Here is a 21996-nt window from a genome sequence, read left to right on the forward strand (position 1 = left end):
ATGGTTTGTGTCTGAATGTCCCCTCAAAGCCTCATGCAGTCCTGGGGTGGGCTTTTACAGTTTATGATTGATCCATGATCCAATGCTGGTATTATGCCTATGAGTGCTACACCTGCCCTGGGGCAGAGAGTTTGCATATGTAAGGGAGAGAAAGAGGTTGCTTGCCAGCACCCTTCCCCTTTTGCTCTTGCTACTTTTGCAGTTTTCTGTCACCATGAACTTTTGCCTTTCTGCCATATGCCACTCTGCCTTGGAGCCAACAAAGTATGGACTGAAACCTCCACAAACTGTGAGCTAAATAAACCTTTCCGTCCTTATTTTTGGGCATCAGGTATGTTGTCTCAGCATGAGAGAAAAGTAAAAGATAGAATTTGGTACCAGAGAAGTGGGGTCGTTGCTATGACTGTACCTGACCAAGTAGTTCAAGAGCCTTGGAAATAGCTTGCTGGAAGTATTTGGAAAGGTTCGGAGCTGTCGCCAGAAACAGAGCTCAAATGCCTTCAGCTGTTCTGTATGGGAGATTCTGGTCAAAGTTCAGAAGACCAGAAGGCTGATAGAAATCCTGCCAGTAAAGACTGTGTTTGGGGGGCTGGGGATTTAGCTCAGCGCTTGCCTGGCAAGCATAAGGTCATGAGTTTGATTCCTGGTACCAGAAAAAAAAAAAAAAAAAAAAAAAAAAAGACTGCCTTTGGGAGGTTTCTGTTGGGAAGACGGACTGCATTGGTTGTTGGACTCCAGATGATGTGTGCTATGGCTTGGCAGAAAGTTTATCTGCCTTTTGCTTGTGTCCAGAGACTTTGCCTGAGACTAAGATTAAGGGTGGTGGATTAATTAATCTGGGAAAACAAATCTCAAGGCAATTGAATGTTTAGGCGGTGGCATAGCTATTGTTGGGGGCTTCTAGCCAGATTTATATTGAGAATCAAGAGCAAAGAGCCCAGCAGGATGATTTAAAATGTTGTGAGTTTGGCCACAAAGGAGCTCCAGTAAAGCTGTGGACTGCAAAGATAAGGCTGAGGAGATCTCCACTGCTGAGAAGGAACAAGAGAATCTCTCATGCTGAGAGCATCGCAAGAAGCAGCAAGTCTCTACCCTTTGCAGCCTCAAAACTGCAAAGCTGAAAGACTTTGCTTTGAGAAGAAAGCTGTAGAGTGCCATGTTCCAGAATGGCAGTGGTGGCTGTAGCAGGTTCCACAATGGTGGCAGCATAGAGAATTTGCTCCTCAGAGTTGGATTCAGAGTGCCCAGCAATCCAGGCACTTGACCCCTATGACCAAGAGAGGGGAAAGACTACTGCTCCACATGACAGCAGACCTTGGCATCATCCATGTGGCACTGGTTTTAGGTGCATACAGAATGCAAGAGTTCTGAGGCTTAAAAGGCTTCCACCTGGATTTCAGAAGGCCTGGGAGGCCAGACAGTGTGCCCCTGAGAGGGCAGCATGTGAAGCTGTGACTGTGAAGTGAGAGGTTCAGTGAAGACCTCAGAAGTTTGGGAAAGCCAGGAATGTGGATTGTCTAAGGAAAGCTCCCAGGAGGGAGCAAAGTAGGCCCAAGAGAGAAGCCATGGGACCTGTAACCACTGGAATAGCCATAGGAGTGGAGTCATGCAAGCCCTTTGGAGCTCACAATGTGCCACAGATTGCTTCAGATGCTGGACATGGAACTATGGGACATAATGTTCACCCTGCTGGATTTTGGACTTGCTTCAGTCCCAATTCTCTTTATCCCCTCTGTTTGTACCTTTTGGAATGGTAATATTTATTTTGTGCCATTGGATGTTGGAAGTGTTTAACTTTTCATTTGTACAAGGGCTCACAGCTAAGAGTTTGTCTTATATCTTGGAGGAGACTTGGAACTTGGACTTTTCAGCAATGTTGAAACTGTTAGGATTTTAGCAACTCTTAGAGCTGGAGTAAAATGTCTTTTGCATAAAGGGATGCACATGAGTCTTTGGGGGGCCAGGGGTGGAATGTTATGGTTTGTGTCTTGATGTACCCTCAAAGCCTCATGCAGTCATGGAGCAGGCTTTTAGAGTTTATGATTGATCCATGATCTAATGCTGGGATTATGGCTGTGAGTGCTACACCTGCCCTGGGGCAGATAGTTTGCATATGTAAGGGAGAGAAAGAGGTTGCTTGCTACCACTCCTCGCCTTTTGCTCTTGCTGCTTTTGCTGTTTTCTGCCACATGAACTACTGCCCTTCTGCCATGTACCACTCTGCTTTGGAGCCAGCCAAGTATGGACTGAAACCTCCACAAACTGTGAGCTAAATAAATCTTTCCTTCTTTAATTTTGGGTGTCAGGTGTTTTGTCCCAGCAATGAGAGAAAAGTAACCAAGACACAGAGCAACTATAATAACAAGACACTAAAACTGGTTTTTCACTGTCTCCATTTTAGCTGGTCCAACTGTTTAAAGTAGTGTTATTTCCAAAATGAGATATTATGCAGAACTTGGAAAGAAGGTAGCCAAAGCTAATTTTTTTGACAGCTAATCATCTCTCTGGAGGAGTTTATGTGAGCTGTGGGAGGTAGATCAAGAATGAAGTGGCACACAAAGGAATTCCTTTATAGAATAACATTGTAGAACTCCAGAAATCATGGTGGTTGCCTCCCCTTGCCTTGAGCCAGGATAGGCTTGCAGGGCTCATTTGAGTTTTACATGCATTCCATAGAACACAGGAATGAAGGGATTTGATTCTGGGCACACTCGAGAAATGGATGGGCAAGAGGTTAAGTAGCTGTTGGTCTGAGATGGCCAAGCAAAGAGAAATGAGACAGAGTAGCATGAGCATGAGCTGCAGAACCATGGACAGGGGCAAAGATGTGTGGGATTTCTTCTGAGTCAAGTGGGTAGAGGAAAGATTGGGCCTGGGATTCTTCCCTTCTTGGGGAGCTTTGCTTGGGAATGGAGTCAAATAATCAGAAAAAACTGCTGGAGGAGCAGAGCTTCATGGATGGAGTGTAAAGCAGCAATTAAAGGAACCCTCACCCAGATGATGGGAGCTGCAGTGGGAGATTCCTGGTGGGTGGGGAGTCTTCAAGAAACCCACAAAATTTCCCAGAATATCCACTAAGCCCAAATGGTATGATGCAAGATATGAACATCTTATAAGATGTATTAAAGGCTATGAAAGAACTCAGTTACTCCATGATGCCACCCACTGTCCCCTCTCCTCATTGGACCCTTCTTAAAAAACTCAGCCACACTCCCTTCCTCCTTACCCTTTAGAACCAATAGACAATGAGCCTAAGGCACTGAAACCACCTGTCCTTTTCAAGAGAACTCCACTGGGTTGCATATGAAAATTAAGAAGGATGTTTCCTAAGACCTGGAGCATGAAAAAAAGAATCAGGGTCAGTCTACTACTCAGTGTGTTACATTGATTTTGGAATGTCTGACTCTCCTTAATGCTATTTTAGCAGCAACTCCCTGAATTTATTTGATGATTGGGCAAATGTGAACTAGTTCAAAGTTTACTGTGTTTAAAATAAAGACAGCTGATATTAGAAAATTCTGCTGAAGCCAGAGGCATCTCCAGGATATTACTATAACTATTTCTGTTAAACTGAAATTTTATGGAGCCAACTGGCATATTTCTGAGGAATTCAGACAAGGTACTTACCATAATTTACAAAAGTTCAGTGGGCATCATGGAGTAACCAAAAGCTCATGTGAAACTGAAAAAAAAATAGCCGGTTAAATGCTTTCCATTTACTTTCCTATGTCTGAATTTCATATATCTATGGGTTGTATAAATTGTTTCTATTAGGAATTGCTCACTAATAGTTCTTTGTGATCCCTGGGTCACTCTGGGCTTTTCTCATGCACTTTTAATTTAAGCAAAGAGGTACAAAAATGCCAACATTACCCAAGTAATTTATAGTAATGCAAAATTTGGCTCAGCAAGCAGATCAATAGTCTCCATAAAGTCTAAGCCAGATACGGAGACAGTTACAAATAGTCATCATCTAACTGGAAATATCTGCCAGGACACCAGGTTTCCAACTGACCCTAGCTGAACATTCTCTTAACCTATGCATCATAATAATATATAGCCCTTGAGACAGCTTCAGACAAGGGTATTTCTGGGCAATGTTATGCATCACAGAAAGGATTGCCTAAATGGGACTTTCCAATTTCATTTTCATTTTCTGTTTGGTAGTGCACCAGGAAAGAGACTCAAAATGATGAGCAAGCTCAAAGAACCAAAGAGTCCCTGTACAGTGGTACCTGAGTTCACAAACTTAATTCTTTCCATTTTTCTGGTCCCAAACCAAACTGGACAGCAACCAAATCAAATTTAATGGTTAGGTTCAATGTTGATCTTATGGGGAAATTTGATTCAGTTCTCCTCCATTTTGGTTTGTGACCAGAATCATGGAAAGAATTAACTTTGTGAACCAAGGCATCACTGTACTTGTATTCCATCTGAATTCATCCCTCTATCATGACATCTGTTATCTGATGTCTGATGTCATGACTATCAGACCATTAGACCCATCTCCTTGCCCCCCATTTTCTACAAAGCAAATGGAATCATAGCTATTTTTAGTCCTCAGTAGATGTAGTGGATGGTATGTCCTATGTCAAAGACAAATAAGTTTAAAAGAAGCAGGGAAAGAATAAGGTAATGAGACACTGTTAAGCTCTGTTTCTGTCTGAGGGTCTAGATTTTGCTCAGTTCAGCAAGACCCTGGACTCAGGCACAGGACAGGGAATTCCCCTGAAGACATCAGAGCTCCTCAGAGCATTCCTTGCCCCCTTGGGATGTGCAGGTATCCTGGGAAGTTTGTGAGTAGTATTCTACACCAGGTACCTGGACAGAAGCAAATGTGGCACTGCTGAGGGTCACCTCTGCTAGTCAGCTAAGTGGTGATGCATAGATGCAGACAGAGTCCGAATGCATCCTGTCTAGAGCTTAGGGTAGGAGCTAGGAGAGAGAGATTTCCACATATGGATGGGCTGAGTGATCAGCAATAAATACACCATTGAAAATAGCTCCTGGGTGCGGGAGACGGCCTGTCCCAGGAACCTGTCATCAGCCCCTCTCAGCCCTATCCCTGCTCTGCACTGACTCCCACCCCATTCTCACAGCTTCTTGTGGCTCACATCCCTGGGAACTGAGCTTGGTTTGTACCATAGTGTGCAGCTCCCTCTCCATTGGCTCCTACTGCAGACCTTCTTCGCAACCTTCACAAACAGCAGCACTCTCTGCACACAGCAGACCTTGGCTTCCCCATCAAAATCATAGCCCATCATCACCATCCAGAACCAGGCTGTCCCTTTCCTCAAGAACTGGCAACATCCCACCTTCAAACCCAGTGAAAGCCTTCCAGAGCCCGGGTCCTAGTACCACAATGATCCACACTGGAAGATCGCTAAATCTATTCTCCACTCCAGGTAACTAAGTGTGCCATGGTATGTCCTTCATAAGCACACCAAGCTTCTCCCTAAGGCAATCCATAAAAATATCATGTGTAATCTGCTTATGTCAGAGAAGTCTTTAGTCTTTTATGGCAATGCTTCTGAGTTAAATTGTGCCTTTTAATTAGCATAACTTTCAGACATCATAAGTAATCTATTCAAGCACTGCATGGGGGAGTGAGTGGTGGGAAGCTGGAAAGCACAGCCAAACTTCTCTTTCTGAATGTTTTTTAAGTTCACTCCAGTACAAGGTGCTATTGCTGCTCTCAATTTCAAGGCCAAAATACTGTACTGTAATAATTTTTTCTGGCAAGATTTAATTTTTTATAAATAATTCTACCTAACACTCATTGGTCACAAACTGTAGGCTAATTATCCACTCTCAGTTTCTCACATCCCTTTATAAAGTAAAAGGATGTCTATGTTATAGGTAAAGAAACCAAACTAAATAAAGAAAGGATGGATTCCAAACAGTAAAATTTCAAGGTGACATAAACACATTTAAGATTTTTAAACAGGAGGCCAATTTGCTTTCTGAAAACTTTGTATCCCCACTGGGGACCCAGCAGGCTACACAACAATGTTTTCCGGGCTGGGCATGATGGCACACTCCTGTAATCCCAGCACTTGGGAGGCTGAGGCAGGAGGATCACCATGAGTTCGGTGCCAGTCTGGACTACATAGTGAGTTCAAGGCCTGCCTGAACTACAGGATGAGACCCTGTCTCAAAAAATCTAAAATAAACAAATAAATAATCCTTCCCACCCACACTTAGCAAAACACTGAGGATATAATTTATGATATTTACTAATTTGATGTAGGGAAATAGTGTCTTATTGTGGTTATTTGAATTGTTTTTATTTTAAATTCCTTGTTTTCCAGTGGTCTAATTCTGTAATCTTTCTGAGTTTTGTGGGCATAGCATGGCATATACTATAACTAAATAGAATAAATGCTTTACTACTTTACCTGAAACTAGAAATTAGCTACTTTACTTTTAAAAGGTAAGAACAACTTAGAAAAAGAAAGAGCTAAAAAGTATCAGCCCTTCCTGTGATTCTATGCCTTGTTCCAGAAAAGGAACAGTTTTTTTTACTCTGAAGAACCAAAGAGATGTTTGCTCTACTGGTTGCTCTTCCCATAGCCAGATCTCAAATGTGGGGGTGGCATGATGAAGAGAAGCAGAGAGTTACAGACCCAGATGCAGGAAGCACCCAGACACGAATGTGTCAAAATTACTTTGAAACTCTGTGCTTTTTCTCCTCTCCTAACATAAATTCATCTCTGGCAACAGTCATGGTTTAACGTTGCTGCATGCAATTTTATGTACTTCAGTGAATACGCAACTACTGAAGCTCAAGTCCCAATATCCCATCAGTATAAGGAAGTAGGGGCAAAGGAAGTAGCTACTCCAGCCACAAGCCTTTCACCCCACATGGGAGAATTGCATCAAACAGGATGACGGGTGCTGCAAGCAGCAGAGACCACAAACTGCCACCAGCACCAGGCCCCATGGCACCTCAGTTGTTGTCTCTCCTTCAACTCTGTCCTGGAAAATAGGGTCCAACCCAAATGCAGGAGAGCAGTACTTTCTGAACAGACTGCTAAAACCTACGATCAGGCATACACACACACACAAAACAAAACAAACAAAAAAAAAGAACAGGAGGTTCTGAGCTATGGTAAAGTACTTTGGCACTCTCAAGTTCAGTGACTCCCAAATGCCCACCTAAACTAAAAGAGCTGAAAAAGATAAAGAAATAATGGAGAGAAACTACACCCTTGAAAGAAGTAGGCTTCCCTTTGTGGTGAGCTTGTGCTCCAACAGAGTATGCCAAAGAATAGCATAGCACAATGTGTCCTGCAAAAGCTGTATGTACCAAAAAATGATAAAGCACCTGTTCTGGGGGAGCAGCAGTAGTTTTCACATGAAAGGTATTTTTTCCTGTTGCCTGCTGTAAAAGTTATCAGAAATCAGTGGCTTGAAACAACCCATGTTTATCATCACACAGTTCTTGGAAGTCTGAGGTCTGAAAAGGCCAGGGGCAAAGGTCAGTGATGATCCCCTAATCTCTAGGTCAGCTGATTAGTAATCTTAGTTCAATCAACAGCTTTAACTCCACGCCAGCAACATAACCCATGTACAGATTTCAGAGATGAGGATGCAGGCATATTTGGGGGTCATTATTCTGCCTCCCCCACACAGAACAACAGCTTGGTGTCCCTCACCCTCATCTCATCCTCACAGCAACCTTCAAGATGAAATGTTTACAAAAGTAAGAAATAGGTTTGAAAGGCTGGGGATTTAGCTCAGTGGCACAGCACCTCCCTGGCAAGTGCAAGGTTGTGAGTTCGATTCCTGGTACCAGAAAAAAAAAAAAAAGAAGAAACAGGTTTGAGAATTTAAGGAACTTTCCCAAGGACATTCCACAGGGAAGACACAGCTGGAACACGACACAGCTGTATCTGTCAGGAAACCCCATGCTCACCTTCTGTCCCTGCTTCTCCCAAGAGGCAACCAGGACCCCTGCCACATCTCCACACTACATGGGGCCAGCAGGCTGCCCATCAGGGAGCTCAGACAAAAGGGATCCTAGGTCACGCTGGTGGTGAGGGACTTGGGACACTGGCCTCCACTTTACATTGCAGAAGGACCGCTGCATGGCCCTGGGAAGTTTGCTAGAACTTCCAGGCTGTCGGGATCCTCGACTGTGAAAGTAGGCATGTGGACTAGATGGTGCCTACGGTTCGCTCCAGCTTTGAAAGTCTGTAATTGGATGATCACATGGGTGAAACCACCCAACTGTCAGCCACTGTCAGTACCCAAATTGATACCTGCTTATGACAAGACAAAGAGCTGAAGCCAAACTTGAGTAGCTACACCAGTAAGTAACACTGTTTTGTCCTGCTGTCCTTTTACCAGAGCAAGACTTTCATGAAGAAGGAGGCAGTTTTTATTCACTTTCTGGCACAATCTTATATCAACAAAGAGCTTATCTAACAAAGAGCTCCTGGATCAGATGAAAAATACCAGTATTCAAAGGGTTAATATCAGAAAACTTTAGAGCATGGCAGTTTTTTCCTCTCCTTTCTTCTTTCTCTCTCTCTTCTTCTTTCCTTCCTTCCTTTTTTCCTTTCTTTGTATTTATTTTTTTAATGAAAGGAGAAAGGTAATAACTGACAAGCATTTGCAAAAATATAACTGAGAAAAATATCTTTAGACTATATGGTAGATAGATGGCAGTGTTTCTTTGAAATTGCTCATATGCTCCTGGTAATAGGATTACACACCCATGTCTATTATCATGTGACTCAGGTTGCCTTCCTAAGAAATATACACATCCTCACTCTCTTGATGGCAGGCTTGACCAAGGACTTGTTTGGGTTATAAAATGAAAGTAAATTAGCATGTAAGTAGAATATCAAATTTTAAAATATGCTATAGCTTTTTTGTTTCTCACATACATGGCATATTTTAGGTGAATTTTTCAGAACAGAACTATAGCTGAGCCCAGCTGACCTGTATCATGAGCAAGAAATAAACTTTTGTTGTAAACTCCTGAGATTTTTGGAGTTATTTGTTATAGCAACCTAATCTTAACAAAAGACGACCTATATGAGTTGCATATCTTTAATAGAGAGGAAAGGTCTTCCTGATCTTTTTACACCTTTTTTGGTTCTCAAGTTGTTCAGTAAGCTTGTTTTTTTATCTCAGCTTTTTTTTTTCCAAAGAATTGAACCAGTAGTGGTAATATTTTATAGGGTGTTATGTGAAAATACTACTTTTAGAACAAATATATTTTAAAGAGAGGAGAAATTTCAAGTATATCTTCTAAACTCATGCCAGGGCTTGTTTTCTGGATAGAGCTTATTTTGGGGGAAATGGGATACGTGATCAGTGTTTATGCAAAATGCCTTAATTTCCCTTCATTCTCAAATAATTTAGCTGAGAGAGGAATTCTAGGCTGGTGACTACTTCAGCACTTTGACATTATTCTTCTGGATCTGCTGTTGTTAGTAGCAAGTTTCTTTTCCAAATAATTAATGTTCGTTCCTTTCTTGATAATCTGTGTGTCTTCTCATTGCATAATGTTTCTTTTTGTCTGATGTTATAAAGTTTCACACTGATATGGTTAATGTAGATTTGGTTTTATTATACTTGGGAATTTAATAAGCATCTTGCTCCCTTCTAGAAAATCTATAGTTTTCTCCCACTTTCTCTCTGTTTTCTTAGAATTCCTGAAACATATAATTTTTACCTCTTCTTTAGTTCTCCAGGTATTTTACTTTCTTACCATTTATTTTAGCATGCTGAAATCAAGATGATTTCCTTACTCATTTAAGTATTTTTATTTCTAGAAATTTCACTTAATTCTTCCACCTGTCTTTTATCATGACTTACAATCCTATGAAAATTATTTAATCACTACAAATATAGTTTCAGATTATCCCGTTTTTTTCAAGTTCTCAACATGTAATCTTCTCTTTGTTATGTACACTGATTCTCCTTCTTGAGGATTGCATTCCTTTTTAAACTAGAAATTCTGAAATTATGGTTATCTTTTGTAAGTATCATTTTTTCTACAGGAATCCCATGAACCCTGGGTTATGAAAATCTTTCATTTGTTCTGGTAAGAACTTTTTTTTTTTTTTTTTTTTTGGTTTTTCTCCAGTACCGGGAATCGAACTCATGACCTTGCGCTTGCCAGACAGGCACTGTGCCGCTGAGCTAAATCCCTGGCCCCTCCAGTAAGAACTTTAGTGACTTCAGTGATCCTGGTTCAGTGTACAGTCTATTTCTTGGCTTGAGTATCCCAGTCTATGCAAATAAAGTACATTCAGACATCACGTGCAAGGTTTTTATTTTTCATGGGTGATTTTCCCCATGTGACTATAAATATGGTAAATTTTTTCACAATTTCCTTAATTAAGTGGAAAAAAATTTTGAAATATGTCATTTTTCTGCATGTTTGCTGTTTTGAGGGTAAGTGTTGCAGGATTTAAGAAATAGGAGTGACCAATGGGGAAAAACAGGAGGACTTTATTTTTAGGTATACACTGGCTCAGTTGATAAATCCAAAATGGCTGAGCAAAGGACAAAGGACAGGTTCCAGCTTTTATACAATTGGTCATGGGGGCTGGTCTTTGGCATGGAACTTGTGGGTAGGCAAAAGGAGAACAAAGGCAATTTGTCAAGCTGTGATGGTTTTCTATCTTGGTGGCCCTACTTGAACATAATAGGATGTTATGGGAACAGGAAGTTATAAAATTCTATTTGCGAAGACAAAAGTTACTGCTTTATTCTCCTGCTTGATGCTTTTTATAAATGGGTTTTAATAGAGAGCATCACTATCACTATCTGTTTTGGGGGTTGGCTCCCTATTGGGCAGAGAGAGAACTATACAAAAAGGAAAAGAGAATTGTGTGGTTGCTATAACTCCATGATGATACTCAGGCTACCACTGTACATCAACTGGTGAGCTTCCAGGGTGACCAGAGCAGAGCTGTTGATCCTCAAGCTTCTGTCATGTGTAGACTAATCAGTTTCCAGTGTGACTAGAGCAAGACTGTCATCATTGGTGATGGCTTGATCTCGATGCCATAGGATCAGCTGGTTTGGTTGATCTGGATCCTGTTAGCTAGTCCACTTGTCTTGGGCCACTGCCTTCAGCCAGCTGTGGTGGATCCAGGGCACAGCCCCCGAAATTTTAACAACAGTGGGGGCAGACAGGATTACAGTGTAGGGCCCAACCCATGTGGACCCTAGGGTGGTAAGAGTCCATCTTTTGACCCAAGCAGAGTCTTCAGGTTTATATGGGTGAATTGGGTCTCTCACACTTAGAGGTATTTTTTTGTGCACCCTACCATGGATATCTTGTATGCCTATTCCCAAAGCTCACATCTGTCTTCTGAGAGTTAATTCTCTTAGTATATGGAGATCACATTTAATTTGACTTATAATTGGGGGTGGCCAATGGAGCAAGATTTTATAAGAGGTATACCCCATTTATTAAGTGGAGGTATACCAGACATGGAGGAGAGCCATAGGCAGGACTTGATCCCGTCTCAAGTGTGTTTCTTGATGATACTTTTTCAGTAATTGTTTGAGCATCTATTTCATGTGCTCTACCTTTCCAGAGCTCTGGAGCCCATAGGCTATATATAATTTTTATTTTTTTTTTAGCATCCATATAAGCTTTTTAAGTTTCTCAGCCACAAATCTGGCCCATTATTCAATCCCAAAGTTGGGGCAGTCCAAGCCTTGGTATAATAGCCTTTAACAGCACCTTTGTAATTTTTAGTGTCTTTCCTGTCTGGGTAGGGAAAGCTTTAGTCCACCCTGAGAAGGTCCAAAGTAGCACCAACATACATCAATAGCCTCCTACTTGGGGCAGCTCAGCAAAGTCCAGAAGTAAGTTTTTAGATGGGACAAGCACGGGGAGCGCCGGTCTTTGGGCCGGCTCGCTCCCTGCCTCGTAGGCACCTGGGAGGAGGGCCCCCGGCACATGCGGAGCCATGGGGTGGGGAGCGCTGGTCTTTGGGCCGGCTTGCTCCCTGCCTCATAGGTGCCCGGAAGGAGGGCCCCCAGCACACAGGGAGCCACGCAGCAATGAGCGCTGTTGTGCTCCAGCCCTCAGGCCAGCCCCCGCCACTCAGTTGAGAACTACCATGACACAGAGAAACAATGACATAATTGGCCCACCATGCACCGGCTGCAGATGCCCCACATGGACATGTGTGAATCATTCAATCATGGAGAAACCCCTGGGAATAGATGCCACACAATGGGTCACTCTTTCTCCTGCCATTGAGAACCAGAAAGGTCCAGAGTCAGCAGAGGAACAGCTGTTGAACAAAGACACGGAGAACATGAGAATGCAGACTAAGCCCGAGGAGTCAGAGGTCCTGTGGACTGGGGTCATGAGAGCCACTCGGAAGCTGAAAACCAGGAGGACCTTGCACAATACCTGCAGAGACTCATTGGAAGCCATTCTTCCCCTGACAGTACAGGCTATGGTGGAGCTCTGGAGAGGTCTGCAGCAAGATTCCTGCTGCCTATGCTGACAGTGGGGAGAGGACACTAACTGGTTGTGGGGTCCCAATGTGATGGGAGGCTGGGGAGAACATGCTACAAAGAATGGCTTTCACCCCAGATGGCTCACTTGAGATATTAGTAAGAACTGCCTCCTCAGTGTTCTATAGGGATGAGGAGGAGGAGGCCAAGGAGAGAAAACAAAGAGACCGAGAAAAAGCAGCTGCTTTTGCTGCACCACTAAGAGAAACAGACCCCAAGTCTGATTCCTGGGGCCCCAAGAAGAACTCAACAACTGCATTCATCTGCTACCACTGTAAAAAGCCAGGCCACCTCAAGAGGAACTGCCCTAAGAGGCCCCATGGGCCATGCTCTGAGTGCAAAGGTGACCACTGGAGATCAGTCTGCCCTCTGACGTGGAGGCCCCAGAGCTCAGACCCATGCTACCAGTTAGTCCAACAGGAATGAGAGGGCTTGGGGCATGGTCTGCCTTCTCCCTCTGGCCAGACCATCATCTCCACGGAGGAGCCCTGAGTAATCATGACTATGGAGGAACAAGAAAACAGCCTGTTGCTAGACACAGGTGTAAATCTCTTGGTCTTTCTTTTCAATCCTGGCCTTCCTTCCAGCCATCATACCTCAGTGAAAGGAGTCACTGGTGAGGAGGCAATATGCTATTTTTGACAACCCTTAGGCTTTTACTACTTGTCCGATCCTTCTTGCATATCTCTGTCTTCCTGAGAAACCACCATGTATTACAGCAGCCATTGATATTTTCCTACTAATCTATCCATAACTCTAATGTTTGTATTGTTCCTATCCTATTTCATAAATGGATACATGTCTATTATTATGTGTTTCTTACAACCACCATTGAGAAAAGTTATATTCAATAGGTCACTCATGTATAGCTCTATTTATCTTCTTTAGAAGCCACTTTGAAGATACCAAAGTATAGTACAACAACTATTGATAATCTCCTACGTCTTTTGTCTGTAACTCACTATTATGTGTCGATTTGTTTTCCTGAGAAACTATCTTGTAGATAACAATATGTAAAATGATAACCATTGATAATTTCCTACCACTTTGTCTGTAATTTGGTAAACTCCCCCCCCCCCGTTATTATGTTATCCTTCTTTAACTCTTTAAAATTTAAAAAAAAAAGTTTTAAAAAAAAAGTTTTTAGATGGGATAATACCAGCATCTTAGATATGCAGAGGCCTGGTTGTCCCTCACTTTAGTTTGTTCTGTGCACAGGTTAGGCACTGCTCACAAACAGCTTGGGTGATGGCAGTGAGCTGTGGCACATAAAGATGATAACTTAGTAATGTCTCTCATGTCATTTTTCCCATGTGAGATCCTTGATGGAATTTTCTCTTAAACGTAGGGTCCATCATTTTAGGTATAGCTAGTCTTCTATCAAAGAATCTCTATCATTCTCCCTTGATATAAGCCCTAGGCTCTTGGGAAAGCCATGTCTTTTCAACTGTAGTATAGTTTAGGATTTCTGGGAGTGAGGGTCCTGGGATGAGGGATAGAGCCAGAACTCCCTTTTGGGTTGTGGGGTTGCTACAGCAGCCTGTGTTGTTTCTCTGTTTGGGCTTTGGGTTTTTTAGGGGGTTGGTCTCTACAATATCAGTCCATTGGTGTCCCTTGTAGTGTATAACAGCCTCTTTTCTTGGCACTCATATAGCATCTAGGAGCTGTAAAATTCCTTTTTTGTATTTTATCTTTTTCTCCATGGACCAGGAGACTTCTTTCCCTGTATACAGCTCCATGAACATGTAACATCACAAAGGCATACTTGGAATCAGCATAAATGTTAATCTTTTTGTCCTTAGCTAGTAACAGGGCCCTTTTTAGGGCTATTAATTCATCCCTCTGAGCAGAGGTTCTGGTAAGTAAAGGCTGGACCTCTAACATAGATCCAGTGTCACCATTGTATATCTTGCTCTTTGGACCCCTTCTAATACAAACTGCCCCATCTATGAAATAGTCTACATCTAGGTCTCCCAGAGGATGATATGTGAGATCTCCAAGACTTGAGAATACCTCATCCACAATTTTCACACAGTAATAAAGGGAGGCTCCAAGTTTGACTAGAGCAAAGTGACCGGGCATGGTGGCACATGCCTATAATCCCAGCACTTGGGAGGCTGAGGCAGGAGGATTGTTGTGAGTTTGAGACAAGCCTGGGCTACAAAGTGAGCTCAAGCCAGCCTGAACTGCAGAGTGAGACCCTGTCTCAAAAAGGCAAAAAATAATAAAATAATAAAAGAAACAATGAGTAGAGCAAAGTGGCCAGTTAAGAGTGTTTACTGTCTCTAGAATTATGCAGGGATTTTCACATAAGAGTCTTTGATATTGGCTCATTCTTAGGTCTGACAACCAAGGATGCTCTCTCTGGTCCATCAAAGTTATAACTGAATGGAGCACTCAGGTAGTCAACTGCCTTAGAGTTAACTTGTTGGCCTCCTAGGTCAGCAGGGCAGTGGCAGCAAGTGCCTTGCAACATGGAGGTCATGCCAGGGCTACATAGTCTATTTGTTTTGAGAAGTATGCCACCAGGCAATGCCAGTATCCTATGACTTCAGTCAGGACTCCTATAGCTACCCCCTTTCATTTATGGACATACAAGAAAATGGGTTTGATTATACTTGGCAGTCCTAAAGCTGGAGGTTGGTTCAAGGCCTCCTTGATGTGTTGGAATGATCTGATCAGCTTCTTAAAGGAGGGGCTTTTTTCTCCCTTTGGTAGCTTCATACAAAGGCTTGGCCATAAGTGAGAGGTTTGGAATCCAAATGCAACAGAAACTGGCTGCCCCCAGTGGTGTCCAGTGGTTGGGGTTGGGAGGGCACAGATAGCTTGTTTTTTTGCTCACTGCCCAATTGCCATTTCCCTTGTTTTACTATAAAATGCAAGTATCTGACCTTTTTTTGGCAAATCTGAGCCTTTGTTGTGGATACCTTATATACAGCCTTTGAGAGTAGATGAAGAAAGTCTTGGGTACCCTGGATACAATCCACAAGAGACAGAGCTGCAAAGAAAAGATAATCTACATACTGTAACAGTGCACAGTTATTTTCCAGGGTAAGGAAAACTTTGAGGTTGGAGGCCAATGCTTCCCTGAAAACTGCGGGGGCGTTCTTAAATCCCTGGGTAAGTCTGGTCCAAGTGAGCTGTTCTTTTATACCAATAACTGGGTCTTCCCATTGGAATGCAAAGATGGGTTGACTGATTGGTGTCAAATAGAGACAGAAAAAAGCATCCTTTAAGTTCAGGCAAATGAACCCGGTAGTACTTGCTGGAATGAGTCCCATTAGTATGTATGGGTTTTCAACCACTGGGTGCATGGTTTCAATTGCTTGATTCACTGTGCATAAGTCCTGTACTGGCCTGTATTCATCAGTTCCTGGTTTACATACCAGCAAAAGTGGGGTGTTCCAAGATGACTGGCATCTGACCAGGATTTTATTTTCTAAGAGCTGCTTGAGATGTCTCTGAGTACCTTGTATGGTTTCCTGAGGGAGGGGGTATTGGCTGACTTGAATGGGAGTTGCTCCCAACTTTAGCTTCATTATCACTGGAGCATCATTTATAGCCAGTCCTAGTGGATTATCTTCAACCCATACCCTGGGAATTGCTTGAGCATTTGTTCCCAGAGAGGATAGTTTCTCAGAGTATAGCCTTAGCCTATGGGACAGCAAGGATTAATACCATAGTCTTTTGGTCATCTAAATTTAAAGTAATTTTCCCTTGTGGGCCAAAAGCAATTTGGGCTTTCAATTTATAAAGCAAGTTTATTCCCAGCAAGGAGACTGAGCAGTTTGGAAAATATAGGAATGCATGTCAAATCATTTATCCCCCTATAACACATCTTTTGGGCCAGAAAAATGGCCATTTTTCTGGAACTCCAGTGGCTTCCACAATAGTCTTGTGATTTTTGGGCCATACATCACTACTAAATGTCCGGCTCCACTACCTACCATAAAATCCATTCCGGACCCGCATTACTGAAGACCCTCACAAAAGGCTCAGTCTGCCATTCAGTGCTGTGGGGGTACATAGCTGGCAATGGAACAAGAGAGAACTGCAGTTGTAAAAGGGCTCTGGGACAGGCAGTTTCCGTGAGAGACAAAGGGCCTTTACCCACAGCAGCTCTCACCTTTTAGTGAATGTACGAGGAACAGAGGCATGAGTGGAATACAGGCAGAGGGTCATGGTTGTATGCTCAGGAACAGTCACTCCTGCAGACCAGCTAGCAAGAGAGAAACAAGGCATTCATGCATCAGGCACAAAACTATCAAATTTCAATAACAGCTTTAATGCATGACTTAGTATGCTGCTATAAGCAACTTTTTACTGCTGAGAAAAAGACTTCGTTCTGAGTTTTAATGCTTCAATGCTGTCATGATCCCATATCTCAGCCCTGTTCCCCTCACTGGCTGTTTATCTGCCTTCAGGAGTGCATTAATGGGGGGATGCTAGCCCATGCATTACAACTTTGCCTCCATGGGACATGTCAGCACCTTAGCTGAACTCCAGTGCATTCTCAGGCCAATTAAAAAGAGATTTATCTCTGTACAGGTAGCACTGCCTGTACTTCTATAATTATTATGCATGGGTTTGGTAAGGAAAAAGAAAACACTGTAGCAGGGGGCTGTAGTCAGGGGTCTTCAGTGTGATGGTTCTCCAAAAACTCCATCCAGTGGCCCCCCACAATCATCTTGACCACAGGCTCCTAGAGGCCTAGAAGAACGGACCCTGGTCTGGTCTAGTCCTCATATCCTTCAGCACCAGCCAGCCCAATAAGATCAGTATTGTGTTCCCTTTGGTAACGGCCTTTGTTGAGGCCCCCCTATCCTGTTCTATCCACCCTCTTTCTTACCCTTTTCTGAGCATTTGTCTGTCCATTGTCCAAACTTTCTGCATCAAGTACACTGATTCCAAGCCAACTTTTGATGACCTCCAGGTCCCTGTCTACTTTGGCGTTTTTCTCATTTCCCTCTATGCCCTCACCTCTTTGTGGCCTCTGTGCAGTTACTAGTAGGTCAGCTTTCTTTTCTAGCCTTTAGTCTGCTTCCCATTTGGCCTCTTGTTCTGTTATTATACTCTTTAACAGCTCCTTCTGTGAGCCGAGTAGCATTCATGACAGCAAAGCCCTCTAGCTTCTGCAGCTGCTGCCTGGTGTCTCTCTGTGTCTGTCTCCCGAAAGTTGCATTTACCATATGTTGGTTCTCAGCTGCCTCTGGAGCAAATGGAGTGTAGAGTCAGAAAGCTTCACAGAATGTTTCACAGAACTAGAGTTGGCTCTCATCTGGGCCCTGGAGTATTTCTGAAGTCTGCCATATTTCTAGTTTTCTTTCTTCCCACTCTCAGGCCTGCTAAGAGAGCTTCCTGATACTTTTCCAGATATTCCTTTCCCTCTTTTTTTTTTGGTTTTTTTTTTTTTTGGTTTTTCTCCGGTACCGAGAACCGAACTCACGACCTTGCGCTTGCCAGGCAGGCGCTTTGCCGCTGAGCTAAATCCCCAGCCCCTCCTTTCCCTCTTTAACATTGAGTTCCCAACTAGGCTCAGTCTCAGGGCAATGACCTTGGGCATAAGCTTGGACAGTCACCGTTGGAAGGGGACATGGCCTTCTAGCCAGTGGAGGGCAGTTTGCTTCACCCTCCGGCATTCCTCAGTATTTTTTGTTTGTTTGTTTGTTTTTGGTTTTTTTTTTCCAGTACTGGAAATCAAACTCAAGACCTCACGCTTGTCAGGCAGGCGCTGTGCCGCTGAGCTAAGTCCCCAGCCCCATTCCTCAGTACTGAATAGCATTACGAGGCATTGTTTGCAATCTGCCCAATTGGATTGTGTGTCTGGAAAATGGTCTATGAGGGCTATGAGGGTCTGTGGCTTCTCCAGGTAGGAGAGAGTATGTGTTTCCAATGGAAAAGGTCTGTGGTTGAGAAAGGCTGGTAGACAAAATTTCATCCACCCCTTAGGCCTGTCCTGCTGCATCATAATAGATGGGTGCCCTTGTGCCCTGCAGGGGCATCTGTAATGCCCTTGATAGGTTGTTTGGAGATGGAGCAGTTAGTCATCTGGGCTTTTCTTTTTTTTTTTTTTTTTTCTTTAAGGGTAGGGACTTTGCCTTCCCTGCTTGGGGAGATGAAACTTGGGATTCTTTGTTCTCTGACTTTGCCTTCTCTGGACTGGGTCATGGTAGGGGTGGATAGATTGGAGTGTAAGGGGAGAGGTATTCCTGCCTCTTCTGGAGGTTCCTGTAGGATTGGTTTATCCTTGATATCTAATTGTTTTTCCTCAGCTCCTGTAGTCTTTAGTTAAACTGATCTTCCCCTATCCCTTACTTTGCCGTCAGCCCCAGCCACAAGAGTTTTGCAAGAGGCTGCCAGATAAGGTTGTAAGCACACGGGCTGAGTTTGAACTACATTTAGCCATGAGTCGATGTAGGGAACTGGCTGGGATGTCCTCGCTGCTGTCCTCTGTCCCATTGACCCCCTATGCACTCGTCCAACTGTTCTGTGAATTGTTCCCACAGCAAAAGGCCAAGCTACTTCCCAAAGTGTTTTCAACCTGGAGTGGGGGTTAGCTTTACTCCATATTTTCCAGTAGAGCCTTCCTTAAAGTTCTTTGGAATACATTCTAATGGGGTGGGTATTGACATTTCTCCTTTAATCTCCACCCACGTGCAGCACAAGTCATTCTCACAATTACTATAAACCTTTACAACAAACTTTTTTGTTTCTTCTCAGATTATTACTTTGTAAACTTGACTGACTGCCAACCTCTAAGTAACTTGGGTCAGTGTTCTTATCTTAAACCAGTAGAGCAAAGAGCAAGCTAACCCTGTAATAGCAATTTAAGAATTTGCAATGCACAAGAAATGTTTTAAAACACTCTCATTAGTCAACTCAGATTGGAAACCAGGAGTATATCTACCAATTAGCTAAAATTTGTAACGTGATGTTTCCTGTAAGCCGTCTCCTCAGGCCTGGCAGGACTGGCCATTCAGCCCCCGGCTGGAGCTGCCCCTCGCATTGTCTCCCTTTTCCTGCTCTGACTCTCTAATCTTGGTGGCCACAGCTGTGCCTCAGTCTCTTAGTTTTGTGCTTTTCTGTAAGTCCCGCAATTGGACTAGCTGGCTGCCCTAGCTGGCTGCCCCTGATTCGCACACTCCATTTTGTTCACTCACACACAATTATATGTATTTTTCGTACCCTTTAGACTCATACACTTTATTTCACTCATATGTACACACACATTTACACATTTCCCCTTTCCCAGTTGTCTTTATTCAGGTGTCAGATTCCTGAGCTTCTCGGGCCAGTCCTGCAATTCTGACACTCTGTGCTCACTGCAGTCCACTCTAGCCTTGCGAGTCCTCCTCCTCACCAGGGACTTTCCCTCACATTCCACTCAGGGCTGTAGGTTTCACCTTAGTTCCCAGTGGACTGACCTTGAGCCTCTCTTACAGCAGGCCACTCCTACTCCCTAGCACCACTATGAGCCAGTTCTCATTGCAAGGGACTCCTGCTCTCGGGAATGCTGGTGCAGTCCAGTTTTAGTCTGAGTCAGATTATCAGGTATTCCCCGGGAGTGGTCAGGCTCCCCTTCCTTCTAATGGGATGGGATTTTTCCTCGGACCCCCTTACCTACCATGGTCCTGTAGCTTGCTGTTGTTCCAGAATCATCCTGAATCTCCTTAGGTTTTATTTGCACTGACAAGGGAGAGGTCTGTGGGCTTGCAGGACGGCTGATTTCCTCTCCAGCTGAAGTTTCATGGGGTGGCACCAGAGGTCTCAGGAGTCCTGAAGCTCAAGCCCTTGTAGGCCTGCAGGCAAAGGAGACAGACATCATCTTCTTCCCTCTGTGGTCACCAAAATTGTGGGATTTTAGATAGGAGAGACCAATAGGGAAAAACAGGAGGACTTTATTTATAGGTGTACACTGGCTCAGCTGATAAATCCAAAATGGCTGAACAAAGGACAAAGGACAGGCTCCAGCTTTTATACATTTTATATATTTGGGGATTGGTCTTTGGCATGGAACTTGTGGCAGGCAGAAGGAGAACAAAAGCAGTGTGTCAAAATGGACAGTTTTGTGTCCTGGTGCCTCTGCTCAGACATAACAGGATGTTACAGGAACAGGAGGTTATAAAATTTTACTTATAGAAACAAAAGTTACTGCTTTACTACGGAAGGCATTTGTGGGGTGGCCTGCAGGGCCCCATGAGGTGCTACCCTCCTCCTTGCTTGACTGTGTTAATAGTGCCCTCTGGGTACACTTCCTTGGCTGTCACTCCCAACTCAGATCACTCCAAAAGGTAGCCTTCCCCCAAGATACTAGCTGAGGTGGCCCTCATCTTCAGTCACACCTTATCACATCACATAACCCTTGGCTTATTTACTTTCTGTTTGGGGGAGTTTGTTTTTTTTTTGTTTTGTTTTGTTTTTGGAGAAATGGTCTCATTATGTAATTCAGGCTTGCCTTGAGCTCATTGTGTAGCCCAGGCTGGCATAGAACTTGTAATGACCTTCCTGCCTCAGCCCCCCGAGTGCTGGGATTACAGGTGTGTGCCACCAGGCTCAGCTTTACCATAATATAAAAAATTGAGGAAAAAAACTAAAAATACCTTAAGTGAAACCTCATGTGTAATGGATTAGCTTTAGAGATAATGATTTTATTACCAATAAAGGTCCCTTTTCATGGATCCATGGTATCTTCATAATGTCCTCTCACTCTAGCGGCCTGTCATAGCCTTCTTCTATGACATCATCCTCTTCACTCTGTTTGTGTATCTTGCTGCTTCCTCAGGCCTATCTCCTCCTCCCCAGCCACCCGCCATGTGCCTTTTGGCAAACTTCTCTTTATGCATAGTCACTTGGCAACAACCTGTCTTCAGTGTGACCCACAAGCAGATCACTCTTCAAATTCTCTCTCCTGCCCTAATATCTTCCAAGTTTTTCACTGTGCCTTTCATCTGCCAGCTGGATATCTGTAATATCTGTTAGTATCCATTCTTGTGGAGCATATCACTCCACCAGCCAAAGGTTATACGTACATGCATGTATAACCTTTAATAATGAGACTATAAGACTATATTTATAGTGTTATGATTTTTTATTTAGTAGTCCAGAGTTAGCAATTCCTCTTGCTAATTCAGGCCATAATTCAGTTAAGTAATTTCATTGGTAAGACATTCAGATTGCTTCCAGTTCCACCCATATATAATAATATATATAATCTATGATAGGCATCCTTATACGTAATATTTTTAGGCATCCCTTATTATTTTCCAGGGATAAGTTCCTAAAAAGTGAAATAGCTGAAAGGGAATAGACATTTTTTTTTTTTTTTTTTTTTTTTTTTTTTTTTTTGGTACCGGGAAGAACTTTTGGTTTTTCTCTGGTACTGGGAACCGAACTCACGACCTTGCACTTGCCAGGCAGGTGCTTTTGCCGCTGAGCTAAGTCCCCAGCCCCGGGAATAGACATTTTATAAATCTTCTAGTATGTACTGCCAGC

The 21996-nt window shown here is 43.3% G+C and overlaps 1 long non-coding RNA gene across 1 annotated transcript; it reads right to left on the reverse strand.

Moving 5' to 3' along the window:
• Window positions 1-3625: 3625 nt before the first annotated feature.
• On the reverse strand, window positions 3626-21218 carry LOC102020833. The gene is made up of 4 exons (XR_264571.1): window positions 21160-21218; window positions 20129-20303; window positions 16631-16723; window positions 3626-3682 (listed from the first exon to the last, which is right to left on the reverse strand). It is a non-coding gene; the product is annotated as an uncharacterized LOC102020833 (long non-coding RNA).
• Between the last annotated feature and the right edge of the window lie 778 nt (window positions 21219-21996).

The sequence above is a fragment of the Chinchilla lanigera genome, unplaced genomic scaffold (genome assembly GCF_000276665.1).
Source record: "Chinchilla lanigera isolate Chin_1 unplaced genomic scaffold, ChiLan1.0 scaffold00117, whole genome shotgun sequence".
NCBI lineage: Eukaryota > Metazoa > Chordata > Mammalia > Rodentia > Chinchillidae > Chinchilla > Chinchilla lanigera.